Here is a 26,134-nt window from a genome sequence, read left to right as displayed (position 1 = left end):
CCCAGGACTGGCCCAACACACCTGGCAGCAGGAGATCTTCTCGCCCTGCGTGGGCCAGCAGCAACAAGGCCGCCCGCATCTCTTCGGTCGTCACTCCCGACATCGCCGATCCTCACTCTTCCGGCGTGAGCCCTAATACCGCTACCGTCAAGCAGCCACGCGATGTGAGGAAATATCCAAAAGTCACCCCCGGCCTACACTGACACTGTCCCTGCCCTGCTCCGAACTCTCCCTTTCGCTAACCCTCCCGATGGTGCTAGGCGCAGGAAGAGGAAGTTCCCTTCCTCCCCTGTGGGTTATAACCACCCCCTAACTCCTCCCCTTCCCCTGCCTGCCCTATCAGTGCGCGAAAGACCCTGGGGGAAGACTAGTCTGCGACTGTGCTTCCCCCGGGGCCCGGCATTATACTCGTACTACTTTCGTTAGGAAAGGAGATTTGCAGCCAGATTCATGAAGCCAAATTGCGATCGCAATAGCTGCGAAATAGCAAATGCAATCACAAAGAGTAAAAGCAATTCATGACATTGAAAATAGCAAAATTGCGAAATCACTAAATACAAATAGCGATTTTGCTAATAAAATCGCAGAATCCTGAAACCAGCCCATTTGAGATTCAGAAATAGCGAGAAACCATGGATTCTGCAAAATCAATAGCGAACTCGCTAAATAATCGCAATCGCCATTCATAAAAAATCGCAGATTGCGAAAAACACAAAAATCGCTATTTGCGAGGCGCTATTTAAGGAGAACCCAAGCCAGGTGGTAACCAGCAAAGAAAAAAAAAAAAGTTGATTAAAGTTAACTGCATACAGGTGCAGGCCTGACCAAACACACTAAAGGACATGCAACTGGAGACTGAGGACTCTCACAATGCCAGGACTCTACATGGTGGTCAGGCGGCGTAGGCTACAGCGAGCAGCACAGAACAGGCGTAGGATCCAGGAGCGGATATTCCGTCAGCGGGTCACCCTTCTGGGCCAAACCAGGGAGCAAATCTATGCTAAGTACCGCCTAAATGGGCCAATGATCATTAAGCTGATCCAGGACCTAGACCCCCTGCTGCAGCATCCAACAAGGAGAACCAATGCCATTCCCACCCATGTGCAGGTATTGTGCAGCCTGCACCTACTGGCCTCCGGAAGCTTCCAGGGGATAGTTGCCGTCGCAGGGGGGATATCCCAGCCCACCATGTCCCGCTGCCTAAGGAGTTTCCTGGATGCAATGCTGACCCGGCTACACCACTACATTTCATTCCCCACCCCCCAACAGGACATAAATGACACCAAGCTGAAATTCTACAACATTGCACATTTCCCGCATGTAATTGGATGCATTGACTGTACCCATATCCACATCTGCCCACCAGCACAAACGGAATACATGTACCGCAACCGCAAGTCCTACCACTCCCTCAATATCCAGATGGTGTGCAACGCAAAGAATTACATCACGGATATAGTGGCACAATATCCGGGCAGCACACATGACTCCTTCATCTTCTGGCACAGTGGTATTCACACACGACTGGCCAGGGTAGACTTTGGCGAAGGACACCTACTAGGTAAGTACACATGTCCCCAAATATTACACTGTGAGCATGTATCTGCGCAGAATAGGCACTCACCCTGTGCTTATTACCCGCAGGTGGCAGCGCCTACGGTCTACGCGAGTACCTCCTCACCCCATACCTCAACCCTGCCACACCACAGCAACGGCGTTACAATGCTGCACACATACGAACAAGAGATTGCATTGAGAGGACATTTGGCCTATTGAAGAGCCGTTTTCGCATACTGCACAAGACTGGTGGGGCCATCAAATACACACCTGAGGTCTGCTGCCGCATCATGGCCGTGTGCGCAATACTCCACAACATTGCTACCAAGCGCAGGATACCAGTGGAGCTATCTGGCAGTGAGTCTGAAGGGTACAACCGGCCGCCTCCACATGTGCGTCATGCACCTGAAGAAAATCCTGCTGAAGGACACAGGCGCCACAACCACATCACTATTAACTGTTTCTAGTGCACCCATTCCCCTCATAAAACACTGCACTCATGCATGACAAATGTAATAATGACATGAGTGTGATTCAAGTTAGACCAGTACTCTTTATTGTTTATGCACAATAAATTGGCCTTTAGTTATTTTAGTGTCTCATGAAGAGAGTATTACTCCATACCTCCCCATGCTGGGGTAGTGGGTTTGCAGGGGTGTACTGCATGGCCTCCCTCAGAGTGTTTGAGTCCTCACTGTCGGTTATGACGAGACGCCCGAGTCGTCTCTCTGTATCCTGAGGGACGGTGTTTGCCCTAGTTGCTGCTGTTGGCCTGCTGCTGCGGCGACGTGCAGGCATCGGTGGCAAGGATGCACTGCTGTTGGTTGACGCAGCCTCACTCGCGTCGTCAGGCACCTCTGCTTCTCCATGGGCAGTGGCCTGGCTGCCGAGCACTGCTGCGGTAAGCAGATCTAGAGACCTGGCCACATCCTGGCAACACTGCACCATCTGGCCCTGCATGGCGAGTGACCTGCGTGCCAGCTGTGATGTAGCATTCCCAACTACATGGTTAGATCTTGTGTAGGCCGATAGGCGGGCCAGTAGTTTGCGGTGGCATCGGCGGGTCATGTCCTGCTGGGCTACCAGCAGCTGTCTGTTCTCTCGGACTGCAGCGGTCATCTGGGCAATGTTTTGGCTTGTCCCTGCATCTGGGTGAGAATCGCTGCCAGGTGACGCGCCTGTGTACGATGCACCGCCAGCATGCGGCGTTCGATGGCCAGGCCTGGATCAGGTATTTGAAGTGCCCTGCCGGTGCCTGCTGGGTCCTGACGCTGCTGGCGCCTCAGTGCGCTGGTGTGTGATCTGGCACCAGCTGTGCGCCTCGTGTGCCTCCTAGGCGCTGGTGGTGGGGCCTGTACCACTGCTGTGGCTGTTTGCTGGGGTGTTGGCTGCACGGCTGTGGCTGCAGGGGTGGCCCTGTCCGCACGGGTGGTGTTGGTGGGAGCACTGCTGGTGGTTGTGATGGGCTGGGTTGTTGGGAGGACTGGCCCTCACCCTTAGTGTCCTCCTGGCTCTCGGCGATGTGCAGGGCCTCGCTGTTTGTGCTGGCTTGCTCAACTGCACCTGTAATGTGAAAGGGTGCATGATTAATTTTGTGTATCTTGCGCAAGCAATGTTGATACATGCATGCAGGCTTGCTTTCCCTGACTGGCTTTTGGAGTTACTTTGCATTTACTGCTCTGGCTGTGTTGGGCTAACTGGGGGTACATGATTACACTACAACTACCACAATGCAATGGGGCATTTTTGGTGTGCATGGGCTGCATTGTTGGAGATGTCATATTGCTAGCTCAGGAATCATGGGCATTGTTGGAGGAGAGGGTCGCAGTCGCATGGCACTTACCTTCAGATTGTTGGGTGGGTCGAGACGAGTCCAGCTGAATCACCCCCACGCAGGCTTCTGGTCCAATGGTGTCCTCTATCAGTTCCTCCAATGGGGTGTTCGGTATGGATACAGGTTCCCCTCCACCGGTGGCCAGTCGCTCCCCAAGCCTCTCCGCGATACGCTCCTTAGAACGACCTCTCAGGTCGTACCAGCGCTTTTTTAGGTAATCAATTGACCGCTGGGTCACCTCAACCGAATTGACCTTAGCGCGGATGCGCTGCCAGATCCTGCGCTTATCTGCCTCTGGCACCCTCCGGGAGTCTTTTCCGAAGAGCCGGGCATGATCCTTGCAGACCCCCTCAATTAGATGCTCCAGTTCAAGTTCAGAAAACTTGATTTTGCCCTTTCTCTCCTGCCCACTGCTCCCTGCTGCATCCTGGGATATCTTGGATAACTTTTTTTACAGCTGGGGTGCTGCACAGTGTAAGGTTTGGTGCTCCTCAGTATCCTGCTGCCACTCACTGGCTCTGTGTTCTGTTTGTGGGTGTGGTGAGCCTACTTCCTGTTTGTGATGTTATCAGTGGGCTCGAAATGAGACTTCCCGTTTTTGCGATCTCGCAGTTAGCGAGATCGCAAATTGCGATTTCGCTAATTGCGAGGTCGCAATTTCTACATAGAAAATAGCCGATTCTGCGATTAATATGCGATTGGGGCAAGATCGCAATCGGCAATTGCGATCGATTGCGATTCGCTTTTTTTAATCGCATTTCTACATGAATGCCATTCTGCGATTCTCAAACTGCGATTCGCTATTTTTCGCAATTTGCTAATCGCAGAATGGTACCTTCATGAATCTGGCTGTTTGCTCTCAACAACATCTTTCAAGAATGGAACCCATACGGAATGCTTTATTACAAAGTCCCTCATCATGAGAATCTCGTTAAACCCGATTCAGCTGGAAATAGGTGTTTCTGTACGATTCGGGATCACGATCTTAGTGAAAATAATACTCTACATTTTATTTTCCCTATGCAGATTTCACCAGAGAAAACACTGCAGAGATAGTGCCATCTTAAGGATTTTTGGGTTCCCGTACAAGACATATTTTGTAGTCCCCAGTTGAGAATAATTTTGTATTTGTTACCCATATTCGGCCACCATGACTCGAAACAAAACTGAATTACACGCAGAAATCGAAGCATACAAAAAAATAGCTCAAGACTCAAGATGCTTAGCGTACCACAGCCAAACTATACCAAAAGATAGCTTGATAAAGTATTGATAAAGCCATTGCTTTTGAGTTTGGATCCATATTTTTGGTCTTGGAAGAACAAAAGTTTGTCACCAGCCTGTTCCTCCTATTGCAGGAAGAGTGACTAAGCGCATTTTAGTTAACTCCTTAAGTTAGGAGATGTGTACTTAGTGCCTGATGTTGTATCATTAATTGCTGGATATGTGTAATCACAAGTAATACCTCACCATAATACCACTTCACAACAGCCAGTCTCACTTGAACAGTGAAAATCAAATCGCTTCTACTAGGATTTTCACCATTCCGTTAGGTGAAATCTTATAATTTTCTTCTTAATTCTGTTCCACTGCCTTGTCCATCACCTCCTCTGTCTATGCTTTTAAGGATATTTATTTAAAAAAATGCTTACCTTTTCCGCCGTCTCTCCTTGTCATCTCCCGCTTCTCTTACTGACTCCAGTCTGGAAGAAACAGGAAGCACACAGCCTGTCCTAAGCCAATCACAACACTGCAATGCAGTGCTATGATTGGTCTGAGCGCCATGGTTCGGCGATCAGACAGGGACAGGGAGCTTGTGCACGTTCCACACCAGGCTGACCATTACAGTATGGTAGGGAATATGCACAGTGAGCATGACTGTTTGGCCAGCCCAAGAAAGCAGGCCAAGCAATCCGCCCAAACTCAGCCCTGCTGCGGCGAAAAATAAAATGATAATAACATTGTTATTATAATTTTATTTTTGCCTTTTCCACTGTCGCCACCAGGGATGGATAGTGAATTTTGACTCTGGTAACTGAGAGAAAACTGAGAGGAGACATGAAAAAGATAGAGAAGTAAAGAGAAGAGTTGTAGCAAAAAAAGAGATAGGAGGTGCCGAGAGAAAAGGAGGTGAAGTAGAGAGACCAAGATAAGGTAGAGAAAGAGGTGAGGTTGATACTGTGGTAACGAAAGAGGGTGTAGGAGATAGAAAGATGAAGTTGATACCGAGGTAGAGAGAGAAAAGTGGGTAAAAACATGTCAGTCTGATATGAGGTAGAGCGGTGAGCTGAAGATAGAGATTAGGTTGAGAGAGGTGAAGTAGATGGAAACGCAGAAGTAAGGTTCAGAAAGTGGCTGAGGTAGACAACATCCGAGGTAGTGAGAAGGGTTACAGATGTAGAAGTAGACACTGAGTGGTAGACATAGAGCTGAAGCCATGAATAATAAGTAAAGAATGGATTTGAGAGATGTTTAGTAGAAGACGGTGCAGGCGGACATTTGTGAAATAGACAGAAGTGAATATAGAAGGAGGGGATAGGTAAATAAAAAGACATGAGACCAAAGATTTTTGCTATTTAAAAAATAGCAACAAACACCTGAGAGCGCGAGCGTTATGTTTGAGCAGGCCAGGCATGCATATGAAGCTGGGAAGAATGCATGTCCGGAAAAACGGTCAATTTAAAAAGAATGTGTTGATGCCCTTGATTGTCATCGCAGGACTTCTGACTGTCCCAATCACTTTATCAATGGGGCCTCTTGGGAGGTGGGGAAGCTGGGCACTTGCCCATTTAGCTCATGCCTTAAAATCACACACACAGAGCCACACACACACACACACACACAGAGATACACACACACACACAGAGCCACACACACACACACAGAGCCACACACACAGACCCACACACACACACACACACACAGCCACACACACAGAGCCACACACACAGAGCCACACACACATACAGAGCCGTCCGTAGAAGGAGGGAATGTTGCGAGCCCCGGATCATCGTCCCGGTGTGCCCTCTGCAGACCGGTCAGTACCCTGCAGCAGGAGAAAGCGGTGAGGGGGAGACAGTGGTATCTATTGCAAGCAAGCATTTATTTCTCTTGGCAAAGGCTAGTTAAGCTAAGAGCTGATGGATATGGGAAAAATTACAGGCGAGGTCATTAAACCTCCGCCTGGGAGGCATTAATATAAATGATATGTTTCCATCTGGATGGAGGGTGCGGCGGTGTTTGCGCTTGTAATGGGATTTCTCCTCGCCCCCACCCAGCTCAAGAGTCAGCTGTCACTAGCCTCCGCTTCCTCATTTCACGATTTCCTGTGTACACAAAAAAAGAAGAGGCCCAAAAACAGACATCGCTTTTCTTGTAGTAAGAAAAGGAGCAATCTAACTCACCCTCGCCGATACCCATTCCCCCCCTCCTAACACCCCCCCTTAACTAAAGACTTAATGGAAACGCCAAATGATGACAGCAGCACATAGCCTGAATCGGGTTGACACCCAGCTATACATGCAATTTCTAACTGCCTTCATTTTCTGCCACTGCATCCATGCCCTTGTATGGTTTCCGCTCCCTGATCGCACTGCTCTAGCATTAGGGCTGGCAGAGAAGATCTGATCGGGGCTTGGAGGAGCAAGGTGGAGAGGATATTTCTGCTACACTGCATGAAAACCCACACAAAAGGTGGGGATGGAAACAAGAGGGCCCTTTCCACAAATTAGGCCGCTTTAGAACACCCTCTCTCATCCTCCCTTCAAGGGCTTTATTGCCATGGAGATGCCTTATTCTAGCTGTGTAACACCCACCACTACCTCAGATATAACAGGAACACAGACAATATAAATTATGCACAAGCTCCTGGACGCAGGCTGGCGAGCAATTCCTGGAAATCGAAAAAACAAAACCCTTTTAAAATGGCATAAAATATTAAGTGTGGGTGTTTGTATATTTGCTTCAGAGGGAAAGCTGGGGATAACGGAGATTGTTGGATTGAAGGGCTCCTTCGCCTAAGGACATTACTTCTCGCGGCCCCCGTTCGTGCTGGGAACTGAGGAAGCGCTCTGGTGCTGCTGAACTGTGCTAGGGCACCGGACTTGGAGTTGGCGTTTCCCTTACAGGCTCCCCACGGGACTGCGAGGACCAGCGTGCAGTGCGGCTTGTGATCTGCCGCAGCTGGTCCTCTTCCCGCCCCGCCTCCCGCTATTTAATCTCCCTTACAATTGCGCACGCGGGACGCGCGCGGGCGAGCGCCGGGCGAAGCCCAAGCCGGGCCCGTTTCAGCCCGTTCCAGCCCGGACAAGACCGGACCGGGCCACCCCCGTGACCTTTACGGCCTTGGATCAAAGTTATTATCCAGGAACTGTTCCCAAGGACTATGTCTGGGCGTGAGCTAAGAAGTAAGTCGATCCTGGCAGTAGGCTCCACAGCGGGAAGTATGGAAACATTTCTTGTTAGAGCCAATTCCCTTATTGCAACTGAAATAATGGTCATGGAAAAGCGATTATCACAAGAAATCTCTGCAGCCAAGAGATCTTCTCTGGGAGTGATTGGAACGCTAAAACACCTGAGAGGCGTGTGGTCCCAACAACACACGTACCACCTACCTCGGGACTGGATGATATATCTCGAGTGGATGTGCACGATGTGCATGACTCGCAGGACCTAGAAATTTTGGTTAATGATATTCTGCCCGAGATTAATTTATTGCTTGATGCCCATGGTTCAACCCCTTCTGATATCGAGGGAATTGAAAATAACACGCAGAACCAAGGGAATAAGGATGGGGTAATTCCCAAAAGGAAACGCGTGGACCAAAAACAAGATGGGAGGAAGGCCAAATTAGCAAAGCGACAGAGTGGTATTATCCCACTAGATAGGCCCACCACCGGTACAATAGAAACTTCGAATGGGTTGGGCGACCTAGCTGCCACTGCTTCAGGTATCCACACGCAGGTTCAGCCAGGCACAGAGTTGTCGATTGAAAGCCTGGGTGCTCTCTTCAAATCCCTACTGTACCCCCTAGAAGTTAAATTGGCTAATATCGAACTTAGATTAGCTAATATTGAGAAGGTTACGTCTGGGATTGTAGAAAATTTAAGCAAGGCTAATAAGTCGGAAGCAGGTAGGAATGTTGTATGCCAGAATGGGGGGACACCGCCCACTGTGAATACTCTAGTTAACTTGGTCACACAGCAGCCGCCAACCTTGATTCCAGATCCCCTGTCTAATAGTAGAGTAGATGCTTGCAAGACCGTCCCATCAATAACGGATAAGGTGTACAGGGCCAACAAATCCCTACTACCTGATCTCCCCCCCGAAGCAAACCCCCTGATGGTTGTCTTGGCAGGAGTTCCAGTTCTAGAGGAGGAGGCTAGAGAATCTTTCACCTCACTTAAAAATAAGGTTGTTAGATGGTTAAATTGGAATAGACCCCTGCTTCCCCAATTTTCTAGCGAGATCATAATGGTAAGAAGGCTACCCTGGCTGGGTAAAATAGCCAAATCAATAAACGGGCATTGCAGAACAGTAAATTTCAGAGACCCTAGAACCGTCTCTCATATATGTGCAGGTTTTAACAGGGCACCTGATTCCACTATTCAGACTCTACCTCTGTCCTTTTTTTACCCCCCGGTTTGTATGGGAGCAAATGAGAGAAGGGATGATGACTGGGTAAGGGTGGAACGTAGGGGAAGAAACAGGGGACATCATGTTAGATCAGGCTTTACGCCCATCCCCGACACCTTCTGTGATTACAATTGTTTTAGTTTCTTAGATGCAGTAGACTGACTAACCTTTGCCAGTTTGATGCCAGGAGGTGGCACTGAACTGGTGGGGGATAGTGCCCCACTTTTAGGGAGCCTTGACCGGTCAGATCACGAACTAGCCGGGATGGCACAAAAGAATGTAGACCTCTCAGGGACAAATTCCCAGCCCAACCCCACCACAGCCACAGGCGGCACACAAACTCCTAATACAGGGTCTCCTATGAAACCTGGTGCCTCTCATGCACTATTTAATGAGGTCCGAGGAATAGGCGTAGGAAACAATGGTAAAGGGTATAACCTTGTGAGTTGGAATATTGCTGGAGTCCCTTGGATGGCGGGATGTTTGTTGACAACTATGATCTACTATGTCTGCAACACCCCTCCGTATTTTGTCCATGTGATTGGGTCACTAAGCAGAGCACTATGCACTTTTTACTTATCTGTAATTTGTATATGCCTTTTCGTATTGCCTACCGTAAGCCGCTTTTTATAAAATACTCCGTATCAACTGTCAAAACTGCTATGAGCCTACTATTTGCACTAGATGAGCCCGATATATGTTTCTTTACAGCAACATTCATCTTGAAATCTATGGCTGCTAGAAAAAGTATGTTTTTTCTTTTTTAACTGATATTGTCCCCGAATGATGTTACAACCACCAGTATTCTGCCTTCTAATGAACAGTCCAACTTGGTCCTTTTTCTTTTCTTTTTTTTAACGACTGTAATATTTTATTGATAGAATTGTCGATGAATTGTTAATGAAATGTTTTCTGTGTGCGCTTTTATGATTGTTTTTAATGATCGAATAAAGCTTTTTTGAAATTGAAGTGCTATCAAGCCGACAAGTCAAACAATGCCACAAAAGGCAAAACATCAAAAGAAAAAACGCACAGAACAGCGGCCTCTTTTATCGGTGTTATTTATGGGCGTGGTATAGCCATTGTTTTCTGCCAGTCATCTTCTAAAAAACTAAATAGTTTTCACTAGCTGCTCTTCTGTAAATTGTTACATCTCTTCCTTGTCAAGCTGACAGCAGTGTGCCCAGGCGTGCACTACCAACACTGTGGGCCTGATGCAGGCCCTGTCAACATTTGAAGTGCCTTCATAAAGAGACATGGCACTGAAGTTTATTTCAAAATCCACTCTCAACCCTGTTAAATTAGGCAGGGGAGCGGAGAGTACCGGCTGGCGAAGGTCCAGAGTATGAAGAACCCAAAGCCCTCTGTACAATAGCTAATCAATCTAGCCGTGCACGTATACCAGACACTGAACTCCAGTCTAAGCAAGACCCCCATTCTAAGTACTCACTGGTCATTGCTGGTCATGCTCCAAGTTTCGCAGACACCGAAACTCTGCTCGTTTGTACACAAGGCGCCTTATCTTTGAAGTGAACACAGGGGCAGGCGTAGGGCTTGTGAGAAGGCCGACGCCCCTCCCTGCGGCAGTCTCGCAGACTCGACCTGCCTGCACCGCGTCTCCGCTCTGAGGTCAGGCGCTTCGAGGAGGCTCGGCGGCTTCGGGCGCTTTAAGGTGACGAGACACGTTTTTAATAATAATAATAATAATAATAATAATAATAATAAAAGCATCTTATATAGCGCCTGATTACACTAGGAAACAGTGTGTCCCCGCGCTGTGTGAACAAAGGACTGGGCACCTGCCGGGAGAAGGAGGAATAGGAGAGAGGAAGGTAAAAAGGGGAACTCATAGCTTCGGGAACAGATATGTTTTTAGTTTTTGACAGAAGATTTTCTCTGATGGCTCCATCCTGAGTTCAATGGGTAGGGAGTTCCATTGTTTACTGGCCAGGTATTTGAAGGACCGACCACCCATACGCGTCCGTTAAATTCTGGGCACTTGAAAAAGCATACAGCGTAGAGATCTTAAATGGCGTTTGGGTTGATACTTGGTCAGTAATTTCTGGAGATATATTGGTCCTTTCGCTTGGGCAATGCGGTGAGTCAGGCACATTGTTTTAAATACAATGCGCTCTCGTATAGGCAGCCAATGAAGGGTGGGTAAGGCGCGTTTCCCTGAGGACTTTCTAGACAGGTTTATTGCCAATCCAGCAGCTGCGTTCTGCACGCATTGTAGACGCTGAAGACCTTTTTTGCTCAGACCCATATACAGTGAGTTACTGTAGTCAAGATGGGGGGTTTCAAGGGAATGGATCAGAGTTTTCCTACTAGTTGCAGGGAGAGAGTCCAGGGTCTTACGTAGAGTCTTGAGGATGCCGTAGCATTTGCCTGCAATCCCTCTAGTGTGGTGTTCAAAGGACAGAGTTGAGTCTAATCTGACCCCTAAGTTTTTCACCTGCTCTGAGGGCTTTGGAATGGCTCCGAGTTCTGATGGCCACCATGCAGACGACCAGATGGATGGAGTCTTCCTCAACACGAGAAGCTCTGTTTTTTTCGCATTGAGGCATAGACAGTTGGTATTCATCCATCCAGCTAGATCACTAAGACATGCCGAAAAGTTAGCCGAAGCTTCCTCTGGCGGCCGAGATAGTGTCACTATCAGTTGAGTGTCATCCGCGTATGACACCATCTCGACCCCGTACGCCTCGACTATCTTGGCCAGGGGTGCCATATAAAGATTAAATAGTGTAGGCCTCAGGATTGAGCCCTGTGGCACCCCGTGCCTGAGTGATCGTACTTCCGATTTAAAAGGTGGGCAATGGACTTGGAATTGCCTATTTGCCAAGAACGCGCGCATCCATTCGTGAACCAGGCCCTCAATTCCAACCTCGCTAAGACGCGAGAGTAGTCGGGGTGTGAGACGGTATCAAATGCGGCGCTCAGATCTAACAACAGGAGCGCAGCTGTCATCCCCTCATCTACTCTACCTCTTAATAGCTCTGTAGAAAAGAGAAGAGCTGATTCAGTAGAGTGATACGCTCTGAACCCTGACTGCGAGGGGTGGAGATAATGACCCTCTTCTAAGTGTTTTATCAGCTGGGCATTAACAATCTTTTCCACCACCTTAGCGCAGAAGGGCAGAAGCGATATAGGACGATAGTTGTTCAGCAGAGTTACACTGCGGTTAGCCTTTTTCTTGATAGGGATAACCTGCGCTGTTTTCCAGTCTTGTGGTACGTGGCTCGTCTGAAAAGACAATTTAGCCATATGGCTTATATGATTTACAAGAAGTTCAGCCTGATTTCTGAAGATCTTGGGGCGAGCTACATCTTTAGGGGAGCCCGATTGGATACTAAGTATGATTCTCAACAGTTCAGTGTTATCTGGCACTGTAAAATTGTTGAGGTGACAAGTATTTGTCGGCTCAATGGTAGTGGCATGGTCTGTGAATGAACCATCCGCGACCTCCGGAAAGGTTTTGTAGATATTCTCAACTTTTTGTACGAAGAAGTCCGCAATCGCTTCGCAAGTTACTATAGAGTGCATATCAGGAGCTATAGTCCTCTCCGATGAGGTGAGTTCCTTGTATATAACAAAGAGTTCCTTGGTAAATTGAATTATCAGCTGATTCAATTCTTTTATTTAGAAAATTTCTTTTGGCTATTCTAATCCTCCTATGGTAATTTTTTATGCTATTTTTGTATTCAAGTTTGGCTGTTTCTTCATATTTACTGCGCCAGATGCGCTCTAGCTTTTTGCACTTTGATTTGATAGCTTTTAAGTCAGCCTCAAACCATTGTGCCGATTTAGAGCATCGTACTGGCGCCTTGGTAGTCCAAGGTACAGCTGCGTCCAGCGCTCTTGTTAGCCAACTCTCATAATCCATCCAGGCTTCCTCTACACTTTCTTTCAATGGGGGGCTACCTGCCTTAAGGGCGAGCTCAAAATCAGCATGCTTAAGTTTCCCCCATTGCCTGCGCTTAGATGCCATCAGCTTGGTGCGTAGGGGTTGTTTAGGCCCTCCTGGGATAGTAAATTTGATCAGAAAGTGGTCCGACCATAGTACCTGGATAGGAGGTTGGACCGCCACTCCCTCCCAGTTAGCAAAGATTGGATCAAGGAGGTGACCCACCTTATGGGTGGAACTCAGGGATTGTAGTTTGAGATTGAACATTTCTAGAGATGCAAGTAATCCTCGGGCTTCTCTATTATTTTCATCTTCAAGATGGAGGTTTAAGTCCCCTAGGATAAGAAGCTTATTGTATCGCAGAGCTGATTGGGCAATTACCTCTGTCAGACTGTCTATAAAATTTGCAGACCCTCAAGGCGGGCGGTAAATTAGATAGCCATTAAAGGTTATATTAGGCCTGTATTTAATCGCAAAGTAATAAAGAGCTGGACCACGCCCAGCTAACGGGAAACCCGGAGCCGAGGGACTCCATAAAGAGAAACCATAAGGAGCTCGCTTCTGCGTATTTTCATGACGACAAAAAACAAAAACAACCGCTCCACGCGCTCGCCATTTCTCAATAAGCCCTGTCCTTTGCAGACTGGGGGGCGTGTTTTTCTTTCTCCCCTCTTCTCTATTGGCTGGAATGTAAACAACGGGCGTGTTTTTGACTTGTTGATTACCATTCCAGCCAATGGAAAAGAGGGTACAACAAACCTAAAAAACACGCCCCCCAATCCGAAAAAAAAAATCGGGGCTTAGAGCAAGACAATGACGACACTGAGACCTCTTCTCCAATGGCTGGCCGCCGTTTGGGAGGCCAGCCAATGGAGAAGAGCGGATGGGTTTACCCTCGCTACTCAGTCATTAAGTCTCGCTGGCGAGACTGCGCATGTGCGCAGCCTACGCCAGTCTCGACCTAAAGAGTGACTTCAGTGAAGGGGCTCAAAGGAAGTCCCATTTAAAAGGAACCATATGTAAACCGCATTAAGAGCAACACTTAGAGACGAAAAGGCGTTTTTGGGACATTTCTGGAGGAGATGCAATGGACTTTTGGAAAGGGAGCCCCCTGGGTGTAAAACGAAAAATAAAGTTGCTAGATCGTCAGGAGTTGTGCCGCTAGTCTGCAGTTACTGGGGCGCCAATGTTTTGAGTGCACATGCATCTATTAACCAAAATATTTTCTTACTAAGCACTTTCTCGCATTCACTTGCTGACTACCAATTCTTAAAATGGACACTGATTTCCAGCAGAAGGGTTACATTATGACGGAATTTTCTTAGAGCGCCTGCTACCTCAGATTGAATGGCTGATATGATTTACCTGTAACTACTGCCTATCATTGTGTGCAGTACCCCTGATCACAGGGCTTACTGTTAGTTCAGTCTGTTAGCTCAGTCTGTGGGTGGCTCAGCAAGCACTGGGCGCAGGGCATGCACATTGTGCTTGTACCCTTGACTTGAATGCCTTGTTGTTGGACTGACTTGTGGTGGTGATGAAACATTATTGTAAGCAGCATGTGATGTGTGGCAATGGTCTTTGCCCAGTAATCCTGTCAACATTGCTCGGAGCTTCTGGCAAAGTTAGATAAATGGCACTTTTAACTCTGAAAATCTGGCCCCCGTGATGACAGAACCAGTCAAATGTCTGATTCCCCCAACAGGTGGCTGACCCTACTGCTATACATGTTAAAAATGAAGTATGCTAACATCTGCATAGGTTAGATTGCCATAATTTGAAGTACGGGACATCGCATTTACTCAACTGTACTTCTTAGGCCTACTTTTAAAAAAGAATTTCATGTGGAGATGGTGTTTGCAACTTAACTTCATTAAGTTGCTCCACATGTGGGTCTGGTGATATGTTGTTGATTATTCAAGCTGCATCACTGATGCTGAAGAAGTAAGTGATCCACTGGATTCTTAATCCAAGAACTGCACTAGGGTGTCAACAGGGAGGCCAAATGATACGGTACACGTCCCAACTAATATTCAAGAACGGCTGCTGAATATCCAAAAAGCCCCACCCCTAAACAGGCCTAACAGTGCACGCAGGGTGGAAACGCGGTCACAAAGTAGTCAAGGCCAACACAATAAGCCACCAAAGGTAATGACCGGTGCTAATACACTACACTTACCTCCAGAAGCAACACCTTACACCATAGTGTTGGCTAATGTCCCTACACTGCCACATGGAGTCATGGAACATTGGACCAATCTCCGAAACAAATCACTATATCAGATAAGTGTAAGGACAGGTTTATCAAATTCCCTTTTTACGGAGGTTAAAATGGTGAGACGGGTCAGTTGGCTAGGGAGCTCAATAAAATGTCTAGAAGGGAAGTGTGCAGTGCTATCATTTGGGTCACCAGATTTGGTCCAAGCAATACTTGAGAGGGCGGTTAACTGGTTCGTTGAGAAAATGAGGATTAGTATCCTACCTCTTGGTTACTTTTACAAACCACCTGGTCTTATACCGCACACACAAGGGGACGTCTTAGGGGAGGGCGGCAACAGCATAGATGTGCCATACCTGTGAATAATCACTTTGACGTATTCAACCCCATTGATGACAATGATTGACCATCCTTATTGGATGGAGGATTACTATGGATATAAGTACCATAAGGGATAATATGGCAGTAACAATATTGAAGGATAGCCTGGAAGCTGAGGAGATCCGGGATCCCACACCTTCTATATGTCAATTGCAAAGGTATTCCCCAAGAAATGTATTACTGGCAGTTTTTACATGGGGTAAAGGCATAATACAAGCACCGATCCCATAGCACCTATCGCAGACCATTTTAATATTGATAACGAACCAACCCTTGGACTCCAGGGTAGCAGCCACATTGTTGAACCAGTTATAAGTAATCTACACCCGACTACAAATACTGACGTGTTAATCAAGAACACTCATAGAATAGCTAAAATTACTCCCTCATCGCAACACCACGTAAGATCACGCCCGATTGACCCAACCAGTGCTAACGATTTTCCTAATTGTATAGATATCCATGGGTGTGTACCTGCAAACATAAATGAGGTAATACTAATATTAATCCACCTTTGTAAAGCGCACAATCACCCATAAGGGTCTCTAGGCGCGGGGCCATCGGGAAGATTAAGCAAGCTATTGCCCAGAGTCACATGGTGCTGGGCTAATCTGCCGCCAGTGCTGTGATCCCCAGATTCCGGAGTCAGTCGCCCTGGCCGCAAAGCCAATATTGTGGAACCTGGTGGGTTTCCACTCTAAACTTCAAGACCCAGATTGGTTTTCCTATATAGGGAAAAATGATATCTGTGTCTTCCAAGAGCTGTACATAGGGTACATATAAACAGATATACCACTTATAGTGTGGAAGAAAACTCGCCCAAATCAACGGGTAGGGCTAGTGGTGGGCAGCTAATTCTTGTAAAAAAAATCCTTAGTTTGCAATTATAAGCATTTACCAATTAATTCTCAAGACATTATGGGGATCCAGCTTGTCTTTCTGACCGGCTTAGTCTTGACCGTGTTTAACGTTTATGCCAGGTCAGAATCATCTAGCAGCGAATCTCCTGTACTTCCGCTGTTAGATGATTTGGTGGAGGTATACCAAACTAACTCTAAATTCATAGTTGCAGGTGATTTCAATGCTGCATTCGAACAGTCTATCCTACTGAATGCTCTGGTCTAGGAAGAGGATGAGCTTTGGGGTGTCCCTAACCTGGTTGTTGGCGAACAAGGACAACGCCTAACAAATGTCTCCTTGCAGATTGCTTCTTTAATCACAGGAAGGAGCCTGAGGGCCTGAAATGGGAGAACTGGATCTGATTTAGGGAGGAAGGCTCCCTTTAAAAGGGGTGCCTAAACTAGTATTATTGATTATATATTTGTAGATGTAAGGGTTTGGTCTCTGGTAGAAGATATGAGTATTGTACAACGGGATGACAGTGATCATAATCCTTTCCTATTAAAAATGAGGGGTTCGGACCTTAGTAGGAATTTCTCTAGTTACAGTTCTAAAAACGAAAAGCTGCACGCAACTAATAACCGTAGAAGAGTTACTTGGCCTAAAGTCCAAGCTGACCAGGACTTGTATACTAGAATTTATAAGCTCTTCGTTATGTTTTTAACTAACTTGTGTAGGGGCGCGGAAAACACACAACCACCAGAACTAATGCATATTGTGTCGGTACACCACAAATTTTTGGAAGTCTTACAAACTGTTTTTACTAGAAATAGTTCTGGCAGAAGGTCCCCCAGCGCAGGGGAAAATAAGTGGTTCAACAATGAATGTAAGAGAGCCAAGAAGGCTTTGCAATTAGCAGTTAGAGAACGCTCTAGAACCAAAGTAATTTTTGGCTCGCAACAGTTACAAAGTAGCGATAAACAAAGCAAAGCGAGACGCTGCCAACAAAAACTGGCAAGATCTAGTCCTAGCAGTTCAAAGTAGGGGTAGTTGCCTTTTTTGGCATATTGTTTCAAAGCGGGGCACGGAGAATGTTTCCACTCTTAGCTATCATATCCAGCCGGAGTCCTGGGTGGACCATTTTTCCAAACTATATTCCAGAATAGAGGATCAGGGAAATTCAGACACCAACAGGGCTGAACATAACCCAGCTACCATCGCCCCTGTGGCGAATGCAAACAACCCAGCACTGGCTTTTAGCCTGGAGGACACCTTGTCAGCGATCAGCAGATTAAAGCTAGGTAAAGCCCCTGGACCTGATCTGATCTCAGGCAATTATATAAATCAGAACCAATGATATGGGCCCTGTACATAAATCTCTTGTCTAATTGTATTGAGGCTGGTGGGGACATCCCAGAAACCTGGAGGGGAGTGGAGATAATTACCATCTATAAAAAGGGAATGTTGCTATCCCCTCCAATTATAGACCCATCAGCTTGATAGACAAGCTTTTTTCTAGGCAAGTCTTAAATAAACTACAATGCTGATGGATGACCACATGATATTGTCAACATACCAGGCGGGCTTTCGCTCCAAAATAAACATGTGTGACCAAGCTTTCAGATTCACTCTATTAACCTGGAAATACGTGCTACTCAGGAAACAGAAGCTTTATGTAGCATTCGTAGATCTGCGAGCTGCGTTTGATCTAGTACCACATGACTTGCTCTGGAAGATTATGCTCGACCTATGCGCTCCTTCGGACTTGGTAGCAGTGATAGCCCGCCTCCTCATGGATAATTATGCCCAGGTCAAATGAAGAAGAATGGTGAACTAACAGAGAAGATACTGGTACAGCAAGGGGTGCGTCAGGGGTGCGTTCTAGCCCCCACGCTGTTTTTCCTATTTATAAATGATGTGGCAAGTCGCTTAATGGCTTGTAGAAATGATGCACTCTCCCTGAATGGCGAGAAAGTCCCTATCCTGCTTTTTTGCAGATGACTCCCTACTAATATCTAAAACACCCATGGGTCTGCAAATACTACTGTATGGATTTCTAGAATTTTGTAGGGATAGGAGATTAGAACAACACCTCTAAGACTAAATATATGGTGTTTAGGAAAGTACCAGGTGGTCTACGGGACATCAAGATTATGCACGAACCCCTTGAACGGGTAACATATTTTGACTACCTAGGCATAGGTCTGAATTAGTTACTCAAATGGGAACATCAGCTAAACAAGAGTTATTTAACCCTATGCCAAAGATCCAAATCCATACTAAGAGAGGTGTGGCGCCGCAGCCAGGGCGACTGACGCTGGATGCTGGGGATCACGGTTTAATCCCCGGCTCCGGCGGCAGGGGTCTACCCAGCACCGTGCGACTCTGGGCAATAACTCGCTTAATATTCCCAACGGCCCCCAGCGCCGAGATACCCCTTCGGGGGTGATTTGTGCGCTATACAAGTACTGGATTTACACTTTTCCATTTACACGATTCCACAAACAATCCTACACCCAACCCCTTTCCCCAGCTCTGGAAATTTACAGTGCAAAAGCCCAAAGTGGAGCCCTGTAGGGAGCCAAGATCTGGGGCTACACTGCTGTTAATAAGCTTGTGAAAACATCTGTGTTGGGTTCCTTATTTCGGCACCTATTACAACTCCTCTAATTCCCATTTTTTTATCTTGGGTTGAAGAGAATTGGTGAACTGGCTGCACTGAAACCCTTAACCTACTGGTTGTGCCTATGGATAACCCCCCCAACTTACCGATTATCAAGTCTTTCTAGGGGAGGTTATGAAGATCAATTGTGCAACAAAACTACCATGGGTTAAGCATATCGCATATTGGTGCAAGCTAATGAATATAATGGATCTGTGGGAGCACCCAGAAAGGGCTACAAGAGAGGATCTACTGAGATTAAAAGTCAGATACTGGGAGGAGGTGGGAAATCACTACTCTAATAATTTGACTAGTGGTCAGTTATCATCCAAATTTTTAGCAATAAAATCATGTCCACAATCAGAACCCTTCCTGGACCAAATCTCGCCCCCCTCGCAAAAGCTTATATGTTCGATTCCGATACGGCAATTTGCTCCTAAAAGTTCCTAGAAAGGAGGCGGTTGGCTTATTACTAGATTTATGTCTTCCCTGCACTACTGTCATCGAAACTGAAGAACATGTTCTTTTTTTTTGCCCTAGATACCATCAGTCACGCAGGAGGTGGATAAGACCAATCTGCCTCAATTTAGGAGCTAGGCAGCATCAGATTGCTTATAGAATCCTAAAAGTATCTGAGCCGATAGTTTTTGCTGTTAGCAACATTTTATTTGTCTTCTGGATAACTCGACAGAAGCTTTTATCACAGATTGCATCGTAATATAAACTGTCTCATGTCAAATATGCACTTTATGTATTGCGGACTGCAGGATTGTTCCCCCTTATCTCTTTGGGACTTGCCGCTGTATGGTTTATAGTAGGAAGCATGCCTTACAGTTGGTATTTGATCTATCTTGATGCATGCTTGGCTGGTCATTTTTATAGCCCTCTTTTTAATAGCAATTGTTTTTATACTGTTTTTAATTGTAAATAATCAATGTTTTATCTTTTGTATACTTTGATGGTTTTGTACAAATAACCGAATAAAGTTATTTGATGATGATGATGAAGTGATGAGCGCATCCATAGTAGCAGTAACTGTCCATTGCTGTTTATTTATTCTGGTTGCAGTTTTAAAAGATTAAAGTGTAAAACTGCTTTTAAAGAAAGAAAATACCTCTGCAACTTGCCGTTGTAGTGATTATATGAAAAGACAAACCAGAAAGCGACGTAAACTCTGGAGATGAAGAAAAACCATTAAAAAGAATAGTTAGAGAACTGTTTAAAAGCGGACACTGGGGTAAGTTCTTCAATTTCAAGTAAATAAGCAATAATAATCAAGCTTAAAATGATACAGTATAATTAACTAGCCCAATAGATAACTACAAAAGTCCACTGGAATGCACTTTATCCAAAATAAGGTCAACTATCTATATCACATTTTCACCTACAGAGCACCAGAAGAACATTGGTTCATCAAAGTGGCTGCCACTGTGTTCTTTACTACGTCGTGCTACTCCTCTGAGAATAAAACGGACATAGACCAGACCTCAAACTCATCCCCCATCCGTCCTACCCTTCAGGATACTGAATCTGTGAACCTACCTCTGACCATGGAGACCTAGCTTTTTGGCCGATGCTCGGTGGAGCTACTTGATAGCTAAAGAGGAGATGGGCTGTGGACTACCCCTTCGGCCGTCACCTACCCAGACGGACATTGGGCAGACCTTACTTCGTCTCTCCGTCGTACTCTCCCTCCTACCCCTTTACTCCACCCACTTTCTCCTTTACGCTCCATTTATTCCTCCTCTTTGCTCTCTGTTTTCTCATTGAGACCTAGCCGTTTGACTGATGCCTGGTGGAGCTACCTGATAGCTATAGAGGAGATTGGCTGTGAACTTCCCCCTCAGCCGTCACCTACTCAGCTGGACTTTGGGCAGACTATCCTTATTCTCTCCATCCATCCTATCTCCATCCTTTCTCCCTCCTTTACCATTACCCCACCCTTTACCCTTCACCCTTCTCAGCTCCATTTACTTTGTCTTCTGACGCTCTTCAAATGTTTTCTTGGAACAGATGTAACTTGTAAATGTTGTAATTTTGGGGATCCTTATGTAAAGGGCTCTGATACCGCTGGGGCTAGCCAGCCCTACGTAAAACTCAACTAAATAAATAAATAAATAAAAAGTATTATTGTCGAATCAAAATCTGAGAAAACTGTATTCATTGCTCGGACTAGTACAATTCAGTTTTCGAGTCATAAACAATGCTCCTAATTTAAATAACATGACAATGCCTGTTAGGGAAGATCTTGACATATAACGCAACCAAGGTAAGTAAGAATCCATTTAATTACTACTTTATCCAGTTACTCCTCCATCATTATTGCAGCCTACTTGCTGGTCTCAGTTTTGTGGTGTGGTACTATGTTTGCCACTTGGCACTGCTCTGGAACAGCTCCAGTCTCGAAAAAGCAATTGTCGAGTTGCTAATTGCAGCCAGCTGTCCCCATAGATTGTTACAGTTCGCAATGCGAGTCCTTTCTTTTTCTAGTGTGCTGGCATGTACAAGCATCTTCCTCCAATTGTCATTCTGTCACTCATCTGAGGATCATCACCATCTATTTCTTCCTTGAATGCTGAACAAAAACAATGATGCACAAAAGCAAGGCTGCAACTTGACCTCTTCAATACAAGTTCCTTTCTCCTCAGCCTCACGATAAAGCCACCAAGGATTTTCTATTCCCGGATATACAAAACACGTTCTTGTCTCTGTTCTCGATTATTAAGGCTTCAATTACTTGAGGTTTAAGAACTTGCCCCACTGTTCGCTTTCAAACAGCTCTCTAATCGGCATTTCAATGGCATCTCTTCATTTCCAGACCTCAAGTGGCTTTTTGATTTATCTTTGTATGATCAGTACAATTGTTAGCATTGATTCCAGTTTAGGCTAGCCCAGGCACTGCCAATCTTAATCAGAGAAAATATTTTCTGATATCACCTGATTCTTACCAAACCACATTAGAATTATGATTCCATGTTCTCAGCGCAGAACAAGCATCAGCAATAGTCTCGTTTCGGGAGTTATTGGACTTGTTAATTAATTTTGGTGATGCTATATAGCATCGGCAAAATGCAGTACAGAATATACAAAGCATTTTTTTTAAAAGGTGGAATGACACGACCAACCCTGCATTGCTTTTTTGAGGGGAGAGAGTGGCAGCAATTTGCTACCCGTCCCTTTAAAAAAGATTTTTTTAAAAGAGGACAGAGTGGGTGTGGGTGGGAAACAACATCGAGTTTCTGAAGCATCACTCAAGGGAGAAGCAACACCTAGGAAGAAAGCAACGGCAGCACGGAGTGTTTATCGAGGGGAAAAGCATACAAGAAAGAGCTTGCAGCACATGATGGAAACAGCAGCACAGCAGGGGCAGGTATTTAAGTGTAGCAGCACAAAAGAGCGACAGAGCTGGAAACCACATATACTCGCATGCAGAGCAAAGTGAAAAAAAAAACTGTTCCCTAAAAGTGGGCAGTGGAAGAATACAACCCAGCTAATCAGACAGATGGTAAAGCGTAGTGCGTTGTTTGTAAACAAATAAGTGCCAGGACCCAAGGTATTGCTTAGGAGGCCAATAACGCTTGCACTACCAACTGGACCTGCATCACTGCCACATACCAGTATAAATGCTCCCTACTAAGCATCACACTCCTATTAATGTGACAGCTTGGACAATTGCAGGTGTATACCCCTCCTGCTATTCTTTCTCGGCAAATGCGTATTTAAATAAACTTCATGCTCTAGGTAGATCCAAAAGGCTGTCAATTCAATCCCTTGATACGGAATTCACCAGTCCTCACATGCGACAGGCTATGTGGCCTTCTCTCAGCGTTCCAACGCTGAAAGCACGCCTATGCACTACTACAAATAATGGCATAAACATATGAGCCCTGAAGAAGTTCCAAAAGAATGAAAAGCGCTGGCTTTCATGATAGATGTTTTGTTTTGCTGCAAGAAAATCCGTTTTATATGAAGAATGAGACAAAGGTTTGAATATAAAAAGAAGGTACTTACCCTCAGTTACACCTTATCTGGTAGAGACGCTATCTAGCCGCAGATTCCTTTCCTTAGATATTCCCCAGTCGTCAGAATGGATATGGAAACCTTTGAGGAGCATTACCCCTGCGCGCTGGTAGGTGGCACAGTTCGGCTTTGTGTGGCATTGTGCTCAGTGCCTAAGTAGGTGCCACCCCAGCGCGCTGTTGTCAGTTTCTTTTCGCGACTTTCGACACCAGAAATGCGAAGTCACACGGAACACTGACCATTGATATGCAAAGCTAGGATCCTTAAAAGGGTTAACCTTTTAAACTATACAACATTCGCAAAGCAGGGAGGATCACTAAGGAATCTGGGGCTAGATAGAGTCTCCACCATGTTAAGTGCTACTGCAGATAAGTAACTTGCTCATCTGATAGAGACTAGATTCCGTACCTTACCCGAGCACTACTAATTTCTCAGAGGAGGGGCTGCAATACGGATTAGACTAATAAGTCCTGTAGGACCAACCTGACAAAGTGAACATCAAGCCGGACCTGACTGTCAGGGCAGTAGTGTTTTTTAAATGTGCGCATGGATGTCCACGTTGCTGCCTGTCAGATATCCAGGGCAGGAACTCCGTGAGCGAACGCAGTGGTCGCTGCCTTGGCTCTGGCAGAGTAAGCACGTAAACCCTCAGGGGGTTGCTTTTTGGCTGATGGGTTGCAGGTTTTGATGCAGAGAACTATCCATTTGGTAGATGGTCTGTTTCTGCACAGCCTTTTCCTTCTTCGCTCCGACATACCACACAAAGAGTTGGTCGTCCATCTGTACTCTTTCGTGCGGTCAAGGTAGAATGACAATGCTCTTTTTGGGTCTATACGGTGAAGTCGCTCCTCTTCCTTGGAGGAATGCAGCACAGTGTAAAAAGTAGGTAGGAATAACAACAAAGAACCTCTCCTTAACATTCAATTAATATTCGGGTGGTACCTACATCATAAAAAAAACCTTGTCCCACTGCTAAATTGGTTATTAATCTTTTTTTTTAATCAAAACTTTTTTTAAATATATTTTATATTTTCATTTGTTTCCAAGTTATAAAAATAATCTTGAACAAAATTAGAGCCCAAAGAACTAGTTCAATAAATATCGCAAAAGGTGCCTGTTTCCTGAAGATATGGAGGCATTATCTTGTCTGCCGACTTAAAAGAACTCTACAGTGCTTTGTCACCTGGATCCGCTATTTATTTTTTTATTTATGTGGAGCGGGACCGCAGCTAACATGGACTGAATTGTTTGGAAACCGTGGAAGGTATAGAATAACCTCGACCAGTTAATCTATTATATTATCTGCAGAGAGTCTTTACACTTCAGCTACATACGTTGCTTCGAGATGGGAATTGGACCATTTTGCCTACGCTTTTCAGGACGACCTAAGGGGTTTGAAATACTTTACGTGTGGTCTCATCCCTGTGGAGGAAAGAAATTAGGTCCCTGGGCTTGAAACCTACTATTGGTTGAGAGAGTCAGTCCTCACTATGTCCTCAAATATTGTTGTTTAAAAGAAAGGTCCAAACAATTGTTATATAGATCTCTTTTTGTACCGCGTATAAGAAAGCACCTAGATGTTTTTGAATGACTATTGACCACCTAATGAATAACTGATCTGCTGCGCCCTAACGAAAGAATTGGGAGTTTTGGACTCCACTCCGAAAAGCGTGTCGGCACTTTCTTTCCCCCTTTTTTTACTTTATGTATTTATGAAATGAACTATGATATGTATTGATATATCTAGCTATGTCTTTGAGTATGATAGTGTTGTGTATGATTGTTAGTTGTGTGCCTGGTGGTGTTTGAGTGCATCTTTTGAGATATTTATTGAACTAGTTCTTTGGGCTCTAATTTTGTTCAAGATTATTTTTATAACTTGGAAACAAATGAATATATAAAAATATTTTAAAAAAAATATTTTGGATAAATAAAAAGATTAATAATCAATGTAGCAGTGGGACAATGTATTTTTTGATGAAGGTCTTACCACCTGAATATTAACCCCTTCCATGCTGATGATAGAACCGTTCCGTCATCAGCATCGGTTGAGCTGTGCTGATGACGGAACCGTTCCGTCATGACTCCGCCCGCGCAAGGCGGAGTCAGCACAGGCGGAGAATACGCCCCGCACGCAAGGGGTTAATTGAATGTTAAGGAGAGGTTCTTTGTTGTTGTTCATTTGTACACTGCCTTCCTCTCCTTACATGTTATGATTCAGGGACCCTCTTCTGTTTCTGATTAAAAAGTAGGTAGGGCAATGGACTCGCCTACATGAAAGGAAGTGGCAACTTTCAGCAGAAAGGAAACTCTAGTGTGAGAAACCAGCTTGTCTGGATAGCTGTTCAGGTTCAGAGGCTTAGATGAAAAGCTTCAAGCTCAGGAGGGGGCGTGGCTTGGGCGCCGATGGCGATGGTTGCCTGAGAGCTCGGCTCCGGGACTGAGCCCGGGATTATCCTGTTAATCGGAGGCCGCGGGGCACCCTAGCCCCCGCATATCGTCGTTCGGCCCGACTGGACCCTACTGAGACACCTGGCACAGCCTGGATGGGTGGTGATCCGCCCGAAACTCGAAGTTTGTGGTCCCGAGGAGAGCGACCCAACATGGCGCCCGGACCTCTTTGTCCCCTTGGACGGGGCCATTAGCCTGGAAGAACGTCGCTGATCACAGCGTGCCCTCCGCTCTTTTGTCTTCCTGGAGAGTGAGGAGCTGGACTTTGCCCGGCTGAGACTCTGATATTGGTGATTGCGCCTGGACGGTCGGAAGCCCCTACCATAGTGAACCCCGGCACACGGACGCCTGGAGGTCCTGACGGTGGTGCCGACCCCCGACGCGGTGCTTGGCTGCATCCCCCGATCGACCCGATCCCATGGGAAGCACAACCCCCTGGCGCCACAAAGTCTCTGGTGGTTTGGGTGGCCCTCGCTCCGGATCCTCGTCAACCAGACGGGCCTGCCCGGCCTGGCGCCGAGTGTCTCCGCCTCCTCTCCAGCGCTCTCAGACGACACGGTGGTGGCGCGAGCCGAAACTGTGGAGATCCACCTGGCCCTGGAGAAGAGGATCACCGGCCCCCACCCCGAG

General features: G+C 46.1%; 1 protein-coding gene across 2 annotated transcripts in view; it reads right to left on the bottom strand.

Annotated features, from left to right (window-relative positions):
* Window positions 1-26,134, bottom strand: part of EIPR1 (EARP complex and GARP complex interacting protein 1) — a 919,114-nt gene that overhangs the window by 603,839 nt on the left and 289,141 nt on the right. The window contains exon 1 of one of the 2 annotated variants that reach the window (XM_086926389.1): window positions 20,148-20,165. The exons of the other annotated variant lie outside the window; for it this stretch is intronic. The gene's annotated coding sequence lies outside the window, so the exon portion shown is untranslated. Of the gene's footprint in view, window positions 1-20,147; window positions 20,166-26,134 lie in introns of those variants that run through there. 2 annotated transcript variants of the gene reach the window in all.

This window comes from Lissotriton vulgaris, chromosome 6 (genome assembly GCF_964263255.1).
Source record: "Lissotriton vulgaris chromosome 6, aLisVul1.2, whole genome shotgun sequence".
Taxonomy (NCBI): domain Eukaryota; kingdom Metazoa; phylum Chordata; class Amphibia; order Caudata; family Salamandridae; genus Lissotriton; species Lissotriton vulgaris.
Note: the sequence above shows the minus strand (reverse complement) of the source record. Positions and strands in the feature narration are given on the sequence as shown.